The following is a 22,276-nucleotide window of genomic DNA, read 5'->3' on the forward strand; positions in this document are numbered from 1 at the left end:
AATAGTTTCTCTTCAGCACTGCCTTCCACAACTAAGCCTTTCTATCACAAGTTTTGAAAAACATGCAAAAAATTAGAATGCGTTAGTCCACTTACAGTAAAGATGTTCGTGGATGGGAAAGCAGGTAGTCTGTTCTGGATAGCGTAAAACGTTTGCCACGGCTGTGTTTAGATCTCAGACCAGCCCTGCCGCTGGTCAAGTCATTGTATGAGTAGAAATGAATCATTGGTGGGAGAACGTTTTTGAGTACTTTCCATTGCGACCTATGACGCTTGGTGTATTTTGCCAGACTGAAAATTTGCGGAAGAGATAATTGTATCAGACAGTTGGAGAATAACCCGATTTACAGTTATAGGTTCAACAGCCCCAGGCGTTTGCACCCTTTTTTATCTACTCACGATTTTGGAGAGAGACTGTGAGCCAGTGTATTAAGCACCTGCTGCATTATTGCATGATCTGTGCCTCCCTGGAACAAGGACGAAGAAGGGACAGAAGGCTGCATGAAGTGCCCTCCTTTCCAGGCAGATGTGCACATTTCCGAATGAAGAAAGCCATCACTCACAATAAAAAACAAAAGCCAATGGTTGAAGTGGGCTGACCCCATGCTGCATGCTATGGCAGGCGCTAGCAAAATACGAATGTCTGTTAGCAACATATAAATGACGGCTGAGATGACCAATGAACGAGGAGGACTGGCTCGTACATATTTATGTATTCTTTTATGATTTGTGTTTATTACACAAAGTGTCAAGATATCAAGGACTGTCTCTAGGCGAGACCTTGAAACCAGTTAACTGATAACTAGGAACCGTATCCCGAATGGTAACCACTAAGAAACCTACTACTGTTAAAAGTCACAGCTATTGTCCTCTCTTTAAAAGTCACAGTCAGATAGGCTAAATACCATTAACGCAGAAGAGCCTCTTCTATATCGTTGCAATTTTAATTCGGTTATTAATGCAAACTAGTATTTGAACACTCTTTCCCTGGGAGATCTGGTCGCAGGTTTAATACAGTTGTACAACTGCATACACACTGTATGTAAGGAGAAATGCTAAAACAGCTGCAAAAATGTTATTTTTACTTCGGCACAGGAGTCACAGAAAGAGGAGTGAATTCTGAGTGTAAAACACAGGGGTAGTTATGCGGAATGAAATTGAATGCTAATCTTTACTTCTGTGAAAATGTTTTTCTCAATAGCTAACAATTACATTTTACTGTTTTTATAGGCGTACATACTTTGCTTGTTGTTTTACATGTGAATTGCAGGTACCATTGTTTTAGAAATGTCATTTCATTGTGATAAACACCCTAAAGTGATCGGACGCTCTGTGATTCAGTGCTGCACTCATCAAGACACACGAAAAGGTCAGGCGTTGGGAACATCTCATTTGCACATTTATAGGACTGATTAACATACAATATGCACATATTTCCATTTGGATGTGTCATTTTGCATATAATGTGACTCATTTGCATTCTGCAGGACTATTTTGTAATCCTCTCCGGTTTGTTAGTCACGAGGGTAGGAATTAACAACCTTTGAGATAAAATGATGCCATTACTGCAATGATAGTAAATGAAGTTACTCAGCATCTCACTGGTAAAATTAGGCCAAGTAACAGCAAAGTCTATTGGTGTACTACCTTGGAATACAAATGAGTTCTGCAGCTGCTGGGTTTAAGTAGAACATAATTCTTATGGCATGTCGTTACGTGCACAATATCTGATAAAACCGCGGTCTCTTGACGCTGAAAGCTGTCTCACTGTGTCCATCTAGGTCTGTGCCCTTTGTCTTTGTGTCTATGTCAGCTTGCCTAGGCCGGGGTTCTGTATCAATATTCATTCGTGGTTCTTCTCTGTCAGTGTGCGTATCTCTGTATTCCTGCTCTCATGTCTGTGTGCAGCTGTCACATAGATCAGGTCTGGCCGGGGTTCTGTATCAATATTCATTCGTGGTTCTTCTCTGTCAGTGTGCGTATCTCTGTATTCCTGCTCTCATGTCTGTGTGCAGCTGTCACATAGATCAGGTCTCCTAGACACAGGTGTTCTATTTTCCTACTACAGTGGCTTTGAGGCCAAGTCCCAGTAGTTGTTTCTCTCGTTCTGGGTGACCTAGTTCCTACCAACTAATTCTAGTACCCGTTCTGTTAATTCTATGTCAGGGATCGGAACGAAGATTATGCTTTTTTGAATTGTAATTTTAATAGGAAGGTTGGAGCTTTTCTAAATTCAATTAAAGCTACACATTGTGCAAATTGTACTCTGTGTTATGCTCCCAAAAACAAGTCTGAGGATACTAATTCAATTTTTTACCTCCAATTTCAAATTCCTTGACACTCATAGAATGTTTCAAAATTTCCAATTGGATATTTAACTACTTTATTTATATACACTTTTTAAAATCTGTTATTAATAGTTATATATTTTCTAAGCAGTCACGTACCCCCTGAGTAAACTTTGCAGACCCCCAGTCGTCCCCTGACCACAGCTTGGGAACCTCTGCTCTATGCCATGGCATCATGTGACATAGACCCCCTCAGAACTCACTTCCACTGTCAAGGACACGGCCGGGATACTGGATCCCAATGATCATATACATTCTGCTCCTCAAAGTGGACTACAGCATGTCCCCATCCCTCCCTCAAGTGAAGGTGGCCCTAACTCCAGAGGTCGTCACAGGAATGGCCACGTTCCTAAGCAAATATGTATGTGACCTAAAAAATACAATTGACCACTCTTGGTGCTTTTGCCAAGAGAAATTGTTTGATGTTTTTAGCCCCCTTTGCTAAAATATTGGATATGGTGGAAGAAGTTTGCATCCCTCATATCGACTCACAGATTGTAAAACTGGGAACAGCGGACGGTCATTCTTCTGGGTGATACCAACTGTGCCCTTTCTACAGAAAGACACGGGTCACTCCCCATATAGATTCACTCAAAACTGCACAATTTGGCCACATAGGAGATGGGACCGTTAGTCCCAAGGGGGTTTGTTCAGTGAACCTTTCTTGACAGAATTAGGGAAGTTTGTGGCAACCTTTACTTCCCCGGGTAACGTGTAATCATCTATGAAGCACCTTTTTGCTGAAATGTTTTCTCCATGGCCGGTCGCAAAATAGGGTGCCTGGCTGGCTGTTTCTCATCCCAACGCAACACCAATAAAAATGTGGTGGCTTCTTCCCCTTCAGAGGCTTCAACCACAGGCGAGCCTGATGAAGCTTTGGGGCGACACCCACCAGAAGTAGGAGGGCGAATAGAGCAATTCATCTCATTTGGACAAATATAGTAACTGATGCATTAGTACTTCAGATGGTGCGGGGTTTCAAATAGTCTTAAGGCACACTGTTCCAGAGGTTCAGACTCCGACCTCTTGTTTTTTTTTAGAGAGGGTTTCTCAGGAAACGAGCGATTACCCTAACTACCATTCACCCAAGTGGTTTTCCCAGCAATCTGTTCTTAGTTGAGAAGAGGAATGGGGATCAACGTCCAGCCATCAACCTCAAGGAGTTCACTGTGTGGCTTCTTTTCTTCCACTTGAAAATGGAAGGTACCCACCTTCTACAGACCTTTTGAGATTTCACATCTGGATGGTGCATCTGGACTTGAAGGACACCTATATGACAATCCTGGTCTTTCAATCACACTGCAGGTTTCTGCAGTTCCTGTTGGATGGTCATCCTTATGAGCTTACAACCATTCCATTCTGTCTCTCTTCAGCCCCTAGAGCTTCACCAAGCTCCTGCAACTGGTCAAGGAACGACTTTGCTTGCTATGGATGTGCCGTATAGCTTATTTGCACAACATCCTTATAATGGACCAATGCCCGATGCAGCTAGCAGAACAGTTACAAATGGTGGTAAAAGTCTCTGTTTCATCACCAATGGGAAGAAATATCACCTTGTGCTCATTCAAAGGACGAGGTTCCTGGGTTTTATGATAGAATTAAAGGAGGCAACTCTTACTCTTTACTCAAAGAAGATTGCAAAGATCCATCTCGACTTGCGCCAAACTCTTTCAATGCAAACAACCTTCCAGAGATAGATCTCAAGGAATTCTGTTCTACTAATATCATCGATATTAGCCATCTTCCTGGGTCCATCAGTTATTGGGCCATGCTATGATTCAAAGCGTTACATCTATACAAAGGCCGAACCTATTCTGAGCAAGTTCCGCTGTCAGACGAGGCAAAGGAAGAAATGCACTGGTGGTTCACGCATATGTAGGCATGGAATGGCTGTGTGATCTTCTGCTCTAGTAGGGATATGGTCATAGAGTCTGATGCCAGTAACACTTCCTGGGTCACCTGATGTTGGGACTTGTACACAGGAGGAAAATAGTTTGCTCAAGAACAAACCTTGCATAGCAATTGCATGGAACTCCTGGCAGGTTTCTTTGCTGTGAAAGGCTGGACCTAGGATCCGATGCAATGTTGCTTCTTGTTGTCCTTGATTTATACCCAGGTGCCCTTCTTCTGAAAGATGGGAGAAGCTTCTGGAAAGGAAGAGTGTGACATTTGCTGAGTCCTCTGCTATGGTCCCAAGCTGGCTACAGTAACAATAGGAAGGAAATAGGCCCTCTGTGCAAGGGCAAAGCACTCCCTATTTGGTTGCAAGTGAGGCTGTGCTCATCTCCACCCCGATCCAGCCAGCAGATGGCTCATTGAGTCACACCCAATCCCTCTATCCCTCTATAGTGTGACTGTATGGAAGGAATGTACAAAGTCTGTCAGCTACACTGAGTTACAACCTGGCTCGAACCACGCTGTGCCTTAAAAATGCAGTCCAAACCACAATTTCATCTTTATAGTGCATTCCTTGACCACGCACATCATTGCAATAACTTGCCTTAACGAAAGCGTTGTTGGGCTGATGTTGGACTTTAAGTCCAACACTTTTCCTACTGTTCCCAGACTAGAGTTGGAATAGTAAATTATATGATTCCAAGGTCCAGCGCTTTCCCTAAGGCAAGTCGTTTTAATGACTTGCATTGATAAGACAGGTGTGGTAAATGCCTGCGTGGTTCCGATACAACCCACCCAGTCATGTGACCCAAGACATACGGAAGGCACAAAGGGTCTAGAAGCAGGAAAATGCCAGCTTTCTAAAAGTGGCATTTTCAAAATTGTAATGAAAAATCTAACTTTTCCATCAAAGTGGGTTTATCATTACAATTTCATAGATATCAAAACTGCTCCCAGTTAGGAATTACAGCATATTCAATATAATAAGGAATCCCCAATGTTATCTTAAGGTACGGGTAGGCCTCACAGTAGTAACAAACACATTTATGAGTTTTTCATTACCAGGACATGTAAAACTTAAAAGTACATGTCCAACCTTTTAATTACACAGTACCTTGCCCTATGGGCTACCTAGGGCCTACCTTAGGGGTGACATATGTAATAAATGGGGAGGTTAAGGCTTGGCAAGGGCGTTTAAATGCCAAGCTGACATGGCAGTTTAAAACTGCACCCAGGCTGCAGTGGCAGGCATGGGACATGTTTTAAGGGGCTACTCAAGTCGGTGGCACAATCAGTGCTGCAGGCCCACTGGTAGCATTTAATGTATAGGACCTGGGTTTATGGTATACCACTCTACAAGGGACTTATAATTAAATTGAATATACCAATTAGGAGTGCAAGAATGCCTTTTACGCTGAACAAAATAGATCTAAATGCTGTGATATGCTCCTTGCATAATCCTGTGTAATTTTGCTTTAATTCTTTGTTATTACACTACAGCACATTGCGAAGGTGATGCTCACCACTACTTCCAAGTCTAAAGGTCACACATTTTTGAATGTTTCTTAGTTATTTTGAAAAGACATGGCACAGAATACTATTCTATTGCACCATGAGCCAAGACACAGTGACTTGGGAAGCCCTTTATGGCGCTGACTCATGCTGCACACATTTACATTTACCTGCCGAAATGGCTAATGATAAAGATCATTATAACCTTTGCAAGCCTAACTGAAGCTGTTTACTCTCCAACAGCTATGTACTTGCTCTGATTTACAAAGCCATGGGAATATATCAGTGCCAGATATAGGATTACTATAAGGGCTCTAAGATATCAGAGCATCTCTTTTTCTGCAGAAAATGAGTGTATTTTACAATTATTCATTGTGGTTTAGTTAAGTTAAACAAATCAGACTAAACACCTCAAAACTATTGAAAATTAAAGGCCAGAATTGGAAATGTATCTCACTGATATTTAGAGTGATTCCTAGGGTCTTATTAAAATAGAAACAATTGCACAGGGTTCCTTATGAAATCGCCAGTCAACCATTCAGAGGCTTCATTACCATCTTATGACTGAAGGAAGAAAAACTGTGGGAGTGATTTAGAGTTTTGCTGATGGAGTTAAGTCCATCAGAATGGTAAAGGATAACACCTCCACCATCCTGAGGGACCTATGTCTGCCAGATTTAGAGTTGTTAGCTGACCTTCTGGTTTGACAGACAATACTGTTAGGCATGTTAATCCAGCCAGCAAACCTTTCAAACAAAAAAACTAATGGCCCCACACACTGGGATTTTTCTCTCTAAGTTTCAGGGATGTTATTGTTTTTCCTGTCCCTTGCAGCCAGGTTTTACCCTAAATAGGGTGGATGCCGTAAAGTTTGTCCTCCAGTGACCCCTACTCTGTCAGGTCCCTCATGGAAATATTCCATCGAGGAGCCATGAGCAAAGGAATTGGACTATATTAATTGGACTGAATATGTAATTGGAAAATTAATGATTATTCTCAGAAGATCAGAGAAAGACACATATGTTTCTAAGAAACTACAGAAATGAAACTCAGAGAAATATTTAATTTTTTGACATTATTTCATATGTTGTAAGAAATAAAATATGGAATTAACAGATAATTTTTGTTACCCCCTTTCTTGTGACATATGGATCAATAATTTCACAGTTCTACTTTTATATACATTTCTCAAATAGGGTATGTGGATCCCTGTTGAGGTTTCAGAACTCATTTGGGATTATTATATTTTAAATGCCATTTTCTGACTGTGGCTCAGACACAGCCTTTGTGCTAGGTAATGTGTCTCACAGAAGTTGCAATACTTGTGGCTTCAAGCATGAGTTTACAAAAACAAGCACACAAGGAAGTGGCTGTCTTCAGCCTTCCAAGGAAGTCATTAGGCACAGACAAAACTACTTAGAAACTTTGGGGGTCATTTTTACCTCTGTGGTCTTTTGTCAAGACTGCTGAGGGACCGCTGTGCTGAAGACCGCCAGTGGTGGCGTTTTTCCGCTTGGCGTATTATGACTATTGGCAGCCCTCTGTCCTTTTTCGGACGGAGAGCCGCCAACAGCCATACTGGCGGTCGGCGGGGAAGTGGAGGTTGCTCCACCTCCACCGCCACGTCAATAGAACACCGCCCACTGAATCATGTCCTGTGATTCGGCGTGGCGGTGTTCTGTTGACGGTGTGGTGTCAGCGGAGCAGCCCCCATGGATCCTTTTCCCTCCTGGAGGATCAACGGACCAGGTAAGTTGATCGTCCGTTAGGGGAGGGGGGTGGAGGGGTGTTGTGTGTTGTGTGCGTGCATGGGGGTGTGCGTGTGTGTATGTAGAGGGGGTGTGTGAGTGCGTGTATGCTTGCGGGGGTGTTGTGTGTTTGGGAATGAGTGCGTGTCTGTCTATAGGTATGTCTGTATGGATGTGTGCGTGTATGTTTGAATGTGGATGTGCGTGTCTGACTGTGTGTGTGGCTGTTGGCATGTATGTCGGTGTGTGTGCGTGTATGTGTGTTGGTGGTGCCTGCGTGCGTGTCGGGTGTGTATGAGTGATGTGATGTTGGGGGTAGGGGTGGGGTGGCGGTCCTGCCACCTTTGGGGGGGCAGGAGTGGTGGGGGGTGTAGGGGAGGGAGTTGGGGTGGGGGCGGGGTGTGTGGGAGACCCCTTTCAGTGCCAGGGAAAGAATTCCCTGGCACTGATAGTGCTTACCGCCATGGATTTCATGGCAGTTCCAAACCGCATGAAATCCATGGCGGTCAGCCGGGTCCAAATACCGCCAGCGGTATAGTGACGACCGCCGGGCTGGAGACCCAGGTCTCCAACCCAGCGGTCGTCTCCGCCCTGGCAGGCGGAACGGAGAAGAGGCAGATGACCATGGTGGTAACCGCCATGGTCATAATTGCAAAACTTTGACCGCCAGCCTGTTGGCGGTCTTACCGCCGCTTCTCCGCCGTCCGCCAGGGTCGTAATGACCCCCTATGTCACCTTTAATGGAGGAAACCTCTGAACTACCCTGCACTCCTAACATGTACCCTATTTTGGCATTCAGGAAGAACTAATCAGCAGACCTTAGCTAACAAGGACCTGACAGAATTTGTTTGAGTAACCTTCTGGTCCTGTACCCTCCACCCACCCTCCATCCACCAGAATTCAATCAATACACTTTCACTGTCTAGGGAAGCTGCAGCTACTCTCCATCACATCATGCAAAACACATTCCACTGGTCCATGCACTTAGAATCACCACACATGGAATCTTACTACTGTACACTTATTACATATCAACTGCACATACATACACATGGAATGTCAACTCAAAGGTCTGGAAATCAAACAGACTATTCTACTGTTCTTAACACTTGTTTTCTCTTTGCTGGCCTTCCAAACACTTCCACCACCCTTCATCTAGCTCTTTCACAGACCACTAGTGTGGTGCTGAAGATCTCACTGCTGGTCTTCTTTCTCGGTGCTCTCTTAGCTGGCAATCAGAGCCCTGTGTTACTCAGAATCCTTTTTTAGGCCACCTGAGATGATCTATTTGGAGTCTCGCTCTCCCCCTCTTCTGCTCATCTGATCTTTCTTATGATCCCGAGCTCCCTTTTGCTGATTGCCATAGGGTTTTGACCCTCTTTGAAAGAATTACCAATTTTTTCTGACTTCGGCCATCTGAGTTTCTCAAACCCTTTCTGCCAGTCATCACAGACCACACTCCTTTTCACCTTTCTCTGTCATGTTTCAGTCCCTGTGCTACCAGATCTATCTTCATACCACTGTTTCACCACAAGACAGTGTCTGCTCTTGCCCAGAGGTCAGATCTTAACAGTCCTAGCTTTTTATTTGTTTTGCATGCACTGATTTTTCAGTAAATGCATCCAGTTCTATATGTGGGCTAAACAAGGTAGACATTTCTGGGGTTTACAGGATAAGATGCATAAATAACAATTGTTTACAACATGGATATCCTAGCACATGTGGTGAACAGTCACATGTGCCCCCTGCTCCCTATCTTCTTCCTTCTCCTCCAGGTCCTTCTGTGCTTTATGGTGTTGGTCCCCCTCCTAGTCCAGTTCCAAGTTCTCTTTTTCCAGTTTCTAGTCCAGCTCCAAGTCCAGTTCAAGCTCCTCCTGATCCTCACCCTGGTCCAACTACTTCTGGTCACCCTGATACTGGTTTCCTGAAGCTGGCGATCCTTCCTGACCCTTATCTTCCTTGTCGTGCTCCTAACCTTTCAAACTTGTCCCCAGTCTCCTGATCCTGGTAAAACTGAGCCTCACCCTGATCCTGCTGGTCTATTGGGTCCTTCTCCACTTAACCAATTTGTCCAGGTTCTCCTATATCTGACACTCCTAATCATCCTGGTCTTCCCAATTATCCTTGCCTAGGTTCCTGTCTTCGTGATCTACCTGCTTCTGTGACCATGGATTCTGGTCCTCAGTATTAGATTAATTTTGGTTCTGATAATGTCCTATTAGTCCTGGTGGCTCTGGTTGTCCTGGTCCCCCTAATCCTTGCCAGCCTGGTCCTGACACCCCAGTTCCTGGTCCTCCTGCTCCACTTGGTAATTCAGGTTCTGGTTCCCTTGTGTTTGACCCTTCTGGTGCTCCTATCCCTGTTACTGCTCATACCTATTCTGTTCCTTCTAGTCCACCTAGTCCTTCTCAAGATGATCCTTAGTCTTGATAGTCCTAGCCCACCCGTTCCTGCTCTGACTAGTTGTTCTGATTCTCTTCCACCTTGTCATGATACTCTTGGCCCTGGTCCTCCTGCTAATTTTCATCCTGATTATGCACTAACTTGTGTACTTTGTCTTGATTTTCCTAGTTCAGGGCATCCTGTGATTAGCCACCTGGCTTGGTCATCCTCTCTCCTCTCATCCTGGTCATCCTCGTCCTGATCCTGTTTTTCCTCCTCGTCCTAGTCATCCTTGTCCTGTATTCCAAGTCCTTATACTCCTAGACCTCTGTGACTTGATCTTTCTTTTCCACATGTTTGTGGTCCCACTTCTCCACTTAGCTCTTGTCCTGCTGTCTTTGCTTGCCAGACTCTCTCCTTCTGATTCTCTGGGTCACATTTTCCTAGTATTCCTCACTCTCAGTCTGTTCTTTTCTGGGCCTCTGGACCCTTGTCTCCTTGACATGGTCATCATGATACATCTAACCCTGCTCATCCGATTCTGAGGATATCAGTTCCTGGTTGTCCTGGTCTTCTTGAACCGCCTGGCCTCTCATGCCCTGTTCCTCTTAGGCTTTGCCCTCTTAACCCTTGTCTACCTGGTTTGGATCACCATCGTTCTCCTGGCCCTGTGCCCTGTTCTCAACATCCTTCTGGCATAACACCTATTGGGTTGGGTCCTCATCATCCTGGTTCTCTTTGCCTGGGTCCTTCTGAGCCTCATCATTTTGGTCCTGGTCCTTCTGGACATCCAGGTCCAGTCCACTTAGTCTTACTTGCGCTGGCTGTTCTGGTCCTCCTAATACTCCAAAGTATTGTTTTTTTTGCTCTTTCAATCAATGAATCAGTACATTTGTAAAGCGTGCTACTCACCCGCGAGGGTCTCAAGGCGATATTAAGGGGAAAGAGGGAGGGGGAGCTGCTACTGCTCGAACATCCAGGTCTTGAGGTGTCTCCTGAAGGTTAGCAGGTCGTTGGTCTATTGTAAGTTGATGGGGAGGGTGTTCCAGGTCTTGGCGGTGAGGTAGGAAAATGATCTGCCACCGGTTGTTGTCCTGTGGATGTGTGGAACAGTGGCGAGGGCGAGGTCGGCGGAGCTGTCAGTTCGGGGTGTAGAATGTGAGACATTCATTGAGGTATGCTGGTCTGGCGTGGAGTGCTTTGTGGGCAGGGGTGAGGAGCTTGAAGGTGATCCTCTTGTTGATGGGGAGCCAGTGTAGATCTCTCAGGTGGGCTGTGATGTGGCTGCGGCGGGAGTTGTCGAGAATGAGGTGTGCAGAGGCGTTCTTTATGCGTTGCAGTCTTTTCTGGAGATTGGCCGTGGTTCCCGCAAAGAGAGCGTTGCTGTAGTTCAGTCTGCTGCTGACGAGGGCCTGGGTGACCATCCTTCTGGTTTCGGTGGGGACCCACCTGTAGATATTGCGGAGCATGCAGAGGGTGTTGAAGCAGGAGGATGAGAAGGCATTGACTTGTTGGGTCATGGAGAGTGATGAGTCTAGGATGAACCCCAGGTTGTGTGCGTGGTTGGTGGTTGTCGGTGCGGCTCCCAGTGTGGTCGGCCACCAGGAGTCGTCCCAGGCGGAGGGGGTGGAGCCGAAGATGAGGATCTCTGTCTTGTCCGAGTTCAGTTTTAGGCAACTGTGCTCCATCCAGTTGGCGACGGCCTTCATTCCTTTGTGGAGGTTGGTTTTGGTGGTGGCGGGGTCCTTGGTGAGGGACAGGATCAGCTGGGTGTCATCGGCGTATGAGACGATGTTGAGGTTGTGAGATCAGACGATGTTGGCAAGCGGTGCCCTGTAGACATTAAAGAGGGTCGGGCTGAGGGATGATCCTTGGGGTACGCCGCAGATGATATTGGTGGCTTCAGATCGGAAAGGAGGGACGCGGACTGTCTGGGTTCTGCGGGTGATGAAGGAGGTGATACAGCCCAGGGCTTTGTCACTGATCCCTGCTTCATGGAAACTTGTGCGTAGGGTGTGGTGGCAGACGGTGTTGAATATGGCCAAAAGGTCCAGGACGATGACGGCCGCGGTTCCTCCTTTGTCCAGCAAGTTCCTGATGTCGTCGGTGGCGGCGATGAAGGCGGTCTCAGGTGTTGTGATCACTGTGAAAACTGGATTGGGACGGGTCCAGAGTGTTGTTTTCCTCAAGGAAGTGGGCCAGTTGCCTTTTGAAGATCTTCTCGATGACCTTCACCAGGAACAGGAGCAGGGAGATGGGCCGGTAGGTTTTGAGGTCCTTTGTGTCCGTCTTGGGTTTCTTGAGTAAGGCGTTGATCTCGGCGTGCTTCCAGCTTTCTGGGAAGGTGGCGGTCTCGAAGGAGTTGTTGATGATCATCCGGAGTTGGGGGGCTATGATTGAGCTCGCTTTGTTGAAGATGTGGTGCGGGCAGGGGTCGGACGGTGAGCCGGAATGAATGATGTTCATGACTTTGGTGGTCTCATTGTTGTTGAAGTGGGTCCAGGAGAGCAGGAGGTTGGTGTGGCTGGGGCAACGTGGTATTCTGGGCCCTAGTCTGTGGTCATGCACACCTGGCACTCCTAGACCTCTTCCTGGTCCTCTTAGTGCTGATTCATCTAAAACTCCTTGCTCTGGTCTTGGTCCTCCTGACTCTGGTCCTACTGTTATCCTTGGTACTGCCCCCGTGATTCCTCTTGCTTATTCTGGCTCCCTCTTCCTATTGGCCATAAACCTCATGCTACTAATCTTCCTAGTCTTCCATGATGTGGTCCGATCCTCCCGCCCTTTACATTTGTGCTTCCAAGCCAACTTTCCAAGCCAACTGATCATGGTCCTCTTTGCTCTGGTTGTCCTGGGCCACGCCATCCTGTTCCTCATATTCCTGGCCACCTGGTACCTGTCCCTGTGATCCATATTTCTATTGTGTGATCATCCCGGTAATGATCTTTCCTGCCCCAATCCTCCTCCTGGTACTCCTGGTCCTTGCCCTGATCTTCCTGGTACCCTTAGTCCTTTGTTTCCTGGTCCTCTTAAACATGTTCCTGCTGGCTATGGTTGCCTGTGTCCCTGGCCTCACCTCCCTGGCAGTCCTGGCTATACTTATGTTTCATAGTACTTATCCTTCTTGGCCTAGTTCTCATGAACCTAGTTCACCAACCATCCTAGTCTTCCTCTCCTTGGCGTTGTCCTATTGTGCCTCTTACCATAAATCTTGCCTTTTAGCCACCATGGCTCAGCTTGGTTCCCCCTAGTCTTGGCCCACCCTGTTCTGTTCCTTTCTGGTTCTTTTGGCGCTGGTCACTTTGTATTAGTTCTTTTCACCTCTTGCCTCCTAGCCCTTGTACCACGAGTACATCTGGCCTCTCATGTCCTGATCCACTTATTTTTTTTCTCTCGGTTTGGGTTGTCCTGCTCCTCCTTGATATTTTCCTTGAGCTTAGTTCTATTGGTTCTGCAGCCATTGAGCATAACCCTCTTGATCCAGGGTTTCCTTGTTCAGATCGCCCTGAGGATTGTCATTTTGCTCTTGGTCCTCCTGGACACCACTTTCCAGTACCCTTGCTCTGCTCTACTTGGCAATCTGAACCCTGGTCCCCTAGTTCCTGATCTTCATGGCCCTCTAAGCCCTGTTTCCGATTCTCCTGATCATGACCCATTTAGTTCACCTTGTCCTCCTTGATCTTCTCTCCTGGGTGCCCTTTGTACTGGCCTCTCGGACTTCCTAGTCTCTGTCCTGCTTATCCTGGTTTCTCTGGTCATTGCCCTACAGGTCGTGATCTTTGTAGTCCTCTTCACTTTGGTCCCGATTCTTCTGGTCCTAGTCCTCCTGCTCCTTGCCCTCATGGTTCTGCCATAACTTGTCCTAGATGACTACAGATCAGCCCAGCCTTTCCTAGTTCTGATATGCCCTGACATCCAGTTCATACTAGCCTTAGAACCTCCTGGCACTGTATTTGCTGGACTGTCTAGTCATCATTCCCATATACTCCTGCCCCTAATTATTTGCATCCTGGGTCTCCTATATCTCAAGCTACACATCCTGGACCTTTTCATAGCCTTCACCCTAATTCTCGTCCATTAGTTCTCCTGCTCCTCAAATGTATCTATTGTTCTGGTTTCCCTGTTCCTAACCCTTCTGCTTCTCCTGGTCCATGTAGTCCTGGTCCTAGTTCTGGTGCTCCCTTGTCTGACCCTCATGACCAGTGTCTTCTGGCTCTAGTCCCAGTGGCCTTAATTTCCCTAGTCCTCCTAGTCCCCTGTTCCTCTTGCCCCATTCTAGTCCTACTAGTCCTCCAGGTCTCCTAGTTTGTTCTGCCTTGTTTTTGTTCTACTGATCCTGACCCCCTCTATCATGTTCCTCCTAGTAATGGACTTCCTGGCTCTGGTCTTCAGCATCCCTCTACCACTCTTCCTAGTTCCCATATTGAGGGTCACCAAGGTTCATATAGTGCTTGTCACCCTGGTTTATGACCCCCCTGAGGCTGACCCTCATGAACCTTCTGATCCTGCTTCCAGTAGGCCTAGATTTCCTAGTCCTTTGTATTGCCCTTGGTCCTTCTAATCTAGGGTTTCCAATTCCTGCTATCTCTAGTCCTTTCTGGTTGTGGTCTTTCTGGCCCTGGTCTATTCACTTCTGGCCCCTTGGTCCTTCTTAATCTGATGTCTGTGGTTTTGACTCTTCTGTCTCTGGTCCTTCTTTCCATTGGTCACCAGGTACTGGTCATCTTTGGTGTGTCTACCTGAGTTTGTTACTCCTACCCCTGGTCATCATCATCCCTCTAGTCCTGGTTGGTATGCTCAGGCCCTCCTAGCCATCCTTGTTGTTTTCCTTCTACCCCTGGTTCTTATGTTCATTTGGACCCTTGTCAACCAGATCCAGATTCCTCTGTTCTACATCTCCTCCTGATCCTTCTCACCCTGATCCTGGTAGCCCTAGTCCTGTTTTTTCTTGTCCTTTTCTTCAATGTCTAATTATTCCTGGTCCACTCTGGCTTGGTAATTCTGGTCCTCATGGATTAGGTCTCCCTACACTTGGTTCTTCTTGTCCTGCTCATTGCTATGGTCATCCTAGCCCTCCATCTCCTGACCCATATTCTTCTACTTTTCATCATTCTCCTCCTACTGGACTAGTCCTTCCTTCCCCAGCCGCCTTCAACAATGACTTTAGCCAGGTACATCCTCCAAGCCTGTCCCTTAGATTGTTTTTTCAGCTTCCAGATTTCGCTTTCTTGGAAACCACTGCCAAAGACAGAAATGAGGGCTCAGCAGAGACAGGACCTTGCCCACGTAAAACACTACTTTCCATGCTAAAAATTTAAACTAACGTGTCCAAGGTACATTGTTCAGGTGACTAAAATGCCTGTGTGGCTGAAAGGACCACCCATAGCATGGGACCAATAAACATCTATGCTTGAAACCCACTCTGCTGGGTGAATATTATGAAAAAGTTGTTTTATTCACAGGCAGCAGAATGGACTCTGCAACTAATAAATCCCTTGAGGGTAATCACACTAACTGTATAATTCATTAGGCAGCCTCTGACATCTAAGCTAATTGGTTGGGGAGTTATGTCCCAATATCCTTTTGGAGACTATCCCAGTGCCTATGTGTGATACTTTGCTCAGGCCAAATGACCGAGGACATTCACTTTGATGATACTCATCGCGAATGTGTGACAATTATATCTAAAAAGCGCCATGTGTAAGCAACCACCATGAGCATTTTGGCTGTTACCCACCAACTTGCTCATTTTATCACCATTGGCAGCCTTCCTTTAAACAAGGGGACCCAACACCTAGACAACATCAAAAAGTGCTGCTCGTATGTGCCTGTGTAATGTGTAAACTCAAAACAGACCAATCTAACCCAGTTAGATTCTCATAAAGGAGGAGAGGCTATATTCTCCTCATCATAAAAAGCATTAAAATGAGTTAAACGTGGTATCTAGCACATGTCTTTAGTCATAATCATGACCAAGTTTAGACCATTTTAATGTGAAGGGCTGACATGTTTCGTTGCCACAGTGCAACTTTCAGGCAATTTCATCAGGGTATGAGGACCAATAATCACCCAATAGTTCACCGGATCTGTGAGAAAAAAGAAGAGAAGTGGGCAGGCAACAAGTGAGACAAAAATACCTTGTGTCCCATAAAGGCTGAAAATACCCCACACGCATCAGATCTAACACCTGCAATGGATATATGTAATAATTACCTTATGGCCCCCAGGTGAACACCGAACAGTATGTTATAGGAGAAAAGTGTCAGAGAGCACATCTGTGGATGCCTGAAAGGGAGGAACACCATGTATTGCAAATATCTGTTTTGCAGGCATATGTTATGAGATGCATCAACTGACTGTTTCCCACAGCCGTGGGTTAATATAGGCCAGCCCTATTTATAAAAATTATTCTGTGGCAGTGCGGGATGACTTAGGAACCCCAATTCCACTGAGTTCATGAACATGCCACATCAAATTATAAAAGTTTTTCTATCATTACACCCTCAATGGGCTCAAAGAAGCCCCTAAAACAGACACCTTTACTTCTGAAGCACATAGCAATTACTCCAACTACCATCAATTTATAATTGGTGATGCAGTTCCCGTCCAGGAGGCTAAACGGCCCCCAGGTCCCTCAGGTTCAAGACCTGATTTTGCATGTATGCTGTTCACATTCACCGTGAAACCCCTCCCGGGCTGTCAACGAACCACTGAAGACCCCCAGCCCCAGCCAAAAAGCAAAAATGCATCCTCGCTGACTGCAATTTACTATTGTTAGAAATGGGGTTTTTGGTTGGCAGTCAGGTTACTCTCTGTCCAAGCAAAAGCCCTCACTCTAGTCAGGGTAAGTCACACACTATCCAAGATTATCCTGTGCCCACCCTCTGGTAGCTTGGCACGAGCAGTCAGGCTTAACTTAGAAGGCAATGTGTAAAGTATTTGTGCAATAAATCATACAATACCACCATATAGCACCACAAAAATACACCACACAGTGTTTAGAAAAATATATAATATTTATCAGGATAATTGTAGGTCAAAAAGAATAAAGTTGCAATGGAAAATTGTAGAAATATCAGGGAAGTGATATAAAGTGTCTTAAGTCTTTAGAATGCAATAAAGTGTCTTTCAAGCACAAAGTGCCTGGTTTCTGGTGGAAAATTTCCTCAGAGGGCCACAGGTGGAGAGATGCGTGGAAAAAGGGTGTGTGCGTCGATTTCTCCTCAGCACACAAAGACTTGCGTCGTTCTTTTCCACGCGGGGAAGTCGGGCGTCGTTTTCCGGCGCGCAGACAGTCTCTTTTCGTGGATCGCGGGGATTACCAGATGTCCCGGGTCTGTGCGTGGATTCTCCTGCTTGTTTTCCGGCTGCGCGTCGTTCTGCGGGGCTGCGCGTCGAAGTTTCGATCTCACGGTAGGCGTCGCGTCGATTTCTCCTTGGAAGTCGGGCGGCGTTGTCCTTGCGAGGCCGTGCGTTGGAAGTTTGGTCTCACGGCAGGCGTCGCGTCGATTTCTCCTTGGAAGTCGGGCGGCGTTGTCCTTGCGAGGCCGTGCGTCAAAGTTTCGCGCTCACGGTAGGCGTCGATTTCTCCTGGAAAGTCGGGCGGCTTTGTCCTTGCGAGGTTGTGCGTCGAAGTCTCGATCGTCCCGAGGGCGTCGCGTCGATCAGCGTCGGTGTGCGGCGTTTTTCTCGCCGCGAAACAAGCTGTGCGTCGAAATTTTCGGCGCACGGAGCGTCCAAGTGAAAGGGAGAAGTCTTTTTGGTCCTGAGACTTCAAGGAACAGGAGGCAAGCTCTATCCAAGCCCTTGGAGAGCACTTTCACAGCCAGACAAGAGTTCAGCAAGGCAGCAGGGCAACAGCAAGACAGCAGTCCTTTGTAGAAAGCAGACAGGTGAGTCCTTTGAGCAGCCAGGCAGTTCTTCTTGGCAGGATGTAGTTTCTGGTTCAGGTTTCTTCTCCAGCAAGTGTCTGATGAGGTAGGGCAGAGGCCCTGTTTTATACCCAAATGTGCCTTTGAAGTGGGGGAGACTTCAAAGAGTGGCTAAGAAGTGCACCAGGTCCCCTTTCAGTTTACTCCTGTCTGCCAGGGTCCCAGTAGGGGGTGTGGCAGTCCTTTGTGTGAGAGCAGACCCTCCACCCTCCCAGCCCAGGAAGACCCATTCAAAATGCAGATGTATGCAAGTGAGGCTGAGTACCCTGTGTTTGGGGTGTGTCTGAGTGAATGCACAAGGAGCTGTCAACCAAGCCCAGCCAGACGTGGATTGTAAGGCACAGAAGGATTTAAGTGCAAAGAAATGCTCACTTTCTAAAAGTGGCATTTCTAGAATAGTAATATTAAATCCGACTTCACCAGTCAGTAGGACTTTGTATTACCATTCTGGCCATACTAAATATGACCTCCCTGCTCCTTTCAGATCAGCAGCTGCCACTTCAACAGTGTATGAGGGCAGCCCTAATGTTAGCCTATGAAGGGAGCAGGCCTCTCAGTAGTGTGAAAACGAATTTAGGAGTTTTACACTACCAGGACATATAACTACACAGGTACATGTCCTGCCTTTTACCTACACAGCACCCTGCCCTAGGGGTTACCTAGGGCACACCTTAAGGGTGACTTATATGTAGAGAAAGGGGAGTTCTAGGCTTGGCAAGTACTTTTAAATGCCAAGTCGAGGTGGCAGTGAAACTGCACACACAGGCCTTGCAATGGCAGGCCTGAGACAAGGAAAAAGGGGCTACTTAAGTGGGTGGCACAACCAGTGCTGCAGGCCCACTAGTAGCATTTAATTTACCAGCCCTATGCACATAAAGTGCACCTTACTAGGGACTTATAAGTAAATTAATAGTCCAATCAGGTATGATTCCAGGTTACCATGTTTTAAGGGAGAGACCATATGCACTTTAGCACTGGTTAGCAGTGGTAAAGTGCGCAGAGTCTATAAACCAGCAAAAACAGTGTCCAAAAAAATGGAGGGAGGCAGGCAAAAAGTTAGGGGTGACTACCCTAAGGCTGTCAGGTCTAACATGTGTCCCCCCAGCTGAAAGTGGGGAGAGCTACCCTACCTCCTGGGAGCTCTCATCGCTAAGGCGGAAGTACCTGGAGAGACCATCAGCATTGGCGTGGTCAACCCCTGGGCGATGTTCCACCGTAAAGTCCATCCCCTGTAGGGAAATGGACCACCTCAAGAGTTTTGGATTCTCACCCCTCATCTGCATGAGCCATCTGAGGGGCCTGTGGTCTGTCTGAACCCGGAAGTGAGTCCCAAACAGGTAGGGTCTTAGCTTCTTTAGTGCCCAGACCACAGCAAAAGCTTCTCGTTCAATAGCACTCCACCTCTGTTCCCGTGGTAATAGCCTTCTGCTAATAAAGACTACCGGTTGATCTCTGCCCTCCTCATTCAGCTGTGCTAGGACTGCCCCTATGCCATGCTCTGAAGCGTCTGTCTGCACGATAAATTCCTGGGAGTAGTCAGGGGCCATGAGTACGGGGGCCGTGCACATGGCTTCCTTCAGGGCGTCAAAGGCTTTCTGACAAGCCTCTGTCCAATTCACCAACTTAGGTTGCTTCTTGGAAGTGAGTTCTGTCAAGGGTGTTACAATGGTACCATAGCCCTTGACAAATCGGCGGTAGTATCCTGTGAGGCCTAGAAAGGCTCTCACCTCCGTCTGTGTTCGGGGTGCTTGCCAGGCCTTGATAGTTTCAATCTTGGCCTGGAGTGGCTGCACCTTGCCACCACCCACTAGGTGTCCTAAGTGCACCACGGAACCCTGCCCAATCTGGCACTTACTGGCCTTGATGGTCAGGCCTGCCTGTTGCAGGGCCTGAAGCACCTCCTTGAGGTGAAGCAGGTGTTCCTCCCAGCTGGAACTGTAGACAGCTATGTCATCCAGGTAGGCTGCACAGAAGGCATCCTTGCCAGCTAGGACCCCGTTAACCAACCGTTGGAAGGTAGCGGGGGCATTTTTCAACCCAAACGGCATCACCCGGAACTGGTAATGGCCATCCGGGGTTGAAAATGCGGATCTTTCCTTGGCCCCCTCAGTTAGGCCGATCTGCCAGTACCCTGAAGTAAGATCAAACGTACTCAGGAACTTGGCAGCGCCTAGCCTGTCCACGAGCTCATCAGCTCGGGGGATGGGGTGAGCATCAGTCCGGGTGACTGAGTTGAGACCCCGGTAGTCCACACAGAACCGGAGTTCTGGCTTCGCACCTGGGGCAGTAGCCTTAGGGACCAATACCACTGGGCTGGCCCAGGGACTACTGGATTTCTCAATGACCCCTAGAGTCAACATCTTGGAGACCTCCTCCTTGATGCTGGCCTTCACCTTATCCGACAACCTGTAAATTTTGTTTTTCACAGGGAGACTGTCACCGGTGTCAATATCATGAACACAGAGGTGGGTCAGCCCAGGAGTAAGGGAGAACAGGGGGGAGAACTGCTCCAACAGCTCATAACAGTCTCCTTTCTGATTTGGAGTCAGGGAGTCAGACAGGATGACCCCGCTTACTGACCCATCACCTTCTTGGGCAGAGAGGAGGTCGGGGAGAGGTTCACTCTCCTCTTCCGTTCCTTCATCTGTGACCAGAAGCATGTTGATCTCCGACCTCTCAAAATGAGCTTTTAGTCGGTTCACATGGAGCACCCTTAGGGGATTCCTAGGGGTTTTGAGGTCCACTAGGTAAGTGGCCTCCCCTTTCCGCTCCTTTATTTCAAATGGGCCAGACCAGCGGTCCTGGAGAGCTCTGGGCTCTACTGGCTCCATTACCCACACTTTGTCTCCAGGTTGAAACTCTACCAGGGTGGCCTTCTGGTCATACCATTGTTTCATCACCTCTTGACTGGCCTCAAGGTTATCTTGGGCTTCTTTCCAGAAGCGGGTCATCTGGTTGCGGAGGGCCAACATATAGCTGACCACATCCTGAGGGGGTGTCTTTGGAGCTTTCTCCAATCCCTCCTGGACAATGCTTAAGGGTCCCCTGACAGGGTACCCATAGAGAAGTTCAAAGGGACTGAACCCTACCCCTCTCTGGGGGACCTCTCTGTAAGCAAAGAGAAGGCATGGTAAGAGGACGTCCCACTTACGCCTCATGGCCTCAGGGAGGCCACCAATCATGCCTTTCAGGGTCTTGTTGAATCTCTCCACAAGACCATTCGTCTGGGGGTGATAGGGTGTGGTGAACTTGTAAGTTACACCACACGCATCCCACAGAGACTTCATGTATGCAGACATGAAGTTAGTGCCTCTGTCAGACACTATTTCCTTGGGGAATCCCACACGGGTAAATATCCCCATCAGGGTTCGGGCCACCACCGGTGCAGTTACTGTCCTCAGAGGGATTGCCTCTGGGTAACGGGTGGCATGGTCCACCAAAACCAGGATGAACCTGTTGCCTAAGGCAGTTTTGGGGTCCAAGGGACCAACAATGTCGATGCCCACCCTTTCAAAGGGGGTGCCAACGACAGGAAGTGGAATCAGGGGGGTTTTAACCCTTTTTCCTGCTTTACCACTGGCCTGGCAGGTAGGACAGGATCTGCAGAACTTGTCTGAGTGTGTCCTCATTTTGGGCCAATAAAAGTGGGTGACAAGCCTGTTAAAGGTCTTGCCCTGCCCCAAATGTCCTGCCAGGGGAATGTCGTGAGCCAGACCCAGTAGGAAGGTTCGGTAACATTGGGGGACCACCAGCATACGTGCTGCCCCAAAGCCCGGAACCTTAGGCTCACTGTAGAGGAGATCATTCTCCCAATATAGGTGGTGATGGCCAGAGGCGTCGCCGGCTGCCTGGTTTGAGGCTTGTTTCCTCAAACCTTCTAGAGTGGGACATTCTTTCTGCGCCTTGCAGAATTCCTCCCTGGTGGGTCCACCCTCAACTTGCCAGCCAGCAAGCTCAGGTAAGTCACCTAGGGCGGCAATGTCTTCCCCAGTTGGCTCGGAAGCCTCCTCCTCAGGAGCCCCGTCAGCCACTGTGGGAACAGCGGGGGCCGGTTTCCCGCACCCCTGGTCCCTCCTCCTGGCAGCTCTCTGGGCCATCGTTCCAGGCTCCAGATGCCCTTGACTTCCCTCTCGGTCAGCCATGGACCGTGTGGTCATGCAGACCCACTCAGGTAACCCTAACATCTCCAGGTGAGACCTGAGCTCCACTTCTTTCCAAGCAGTGTGCTCAAGGTCATTGCCTAACAGACAATCTACAGGCATGGCAGGACTCACAGCTACTTTCAGAGTACCAGAGACCCCCCCCACTCAAAGGGAACCAGAGCCACCGGTAGGTGACTCTCGCGATTGTCAGCGACTCTGACCTGGTGGAATGTATTAGGTACTATCTGCTCTGCTGACACCAGCTGACTCTTGATAGTAGTCATACTGGCTCCTGTGTCACGCAGAGCCTCCACCCTC

The sequence above is a fragment of the Pleurodeles waltl genome, chromosome 2_1 (genome assembly GCF_031143425.1).
Source record: "Pleurodeles waltl isolate 20211129_DDA chromosome 2_1, aPleWal1.hap1.20221129, whole genome shotgun sequence".
NCBI lineage: Eukaryota > Metazoa > Chordata > Amphibia > Caudata > Salamandridae > Pleurodeles > Pleurodeles waltl.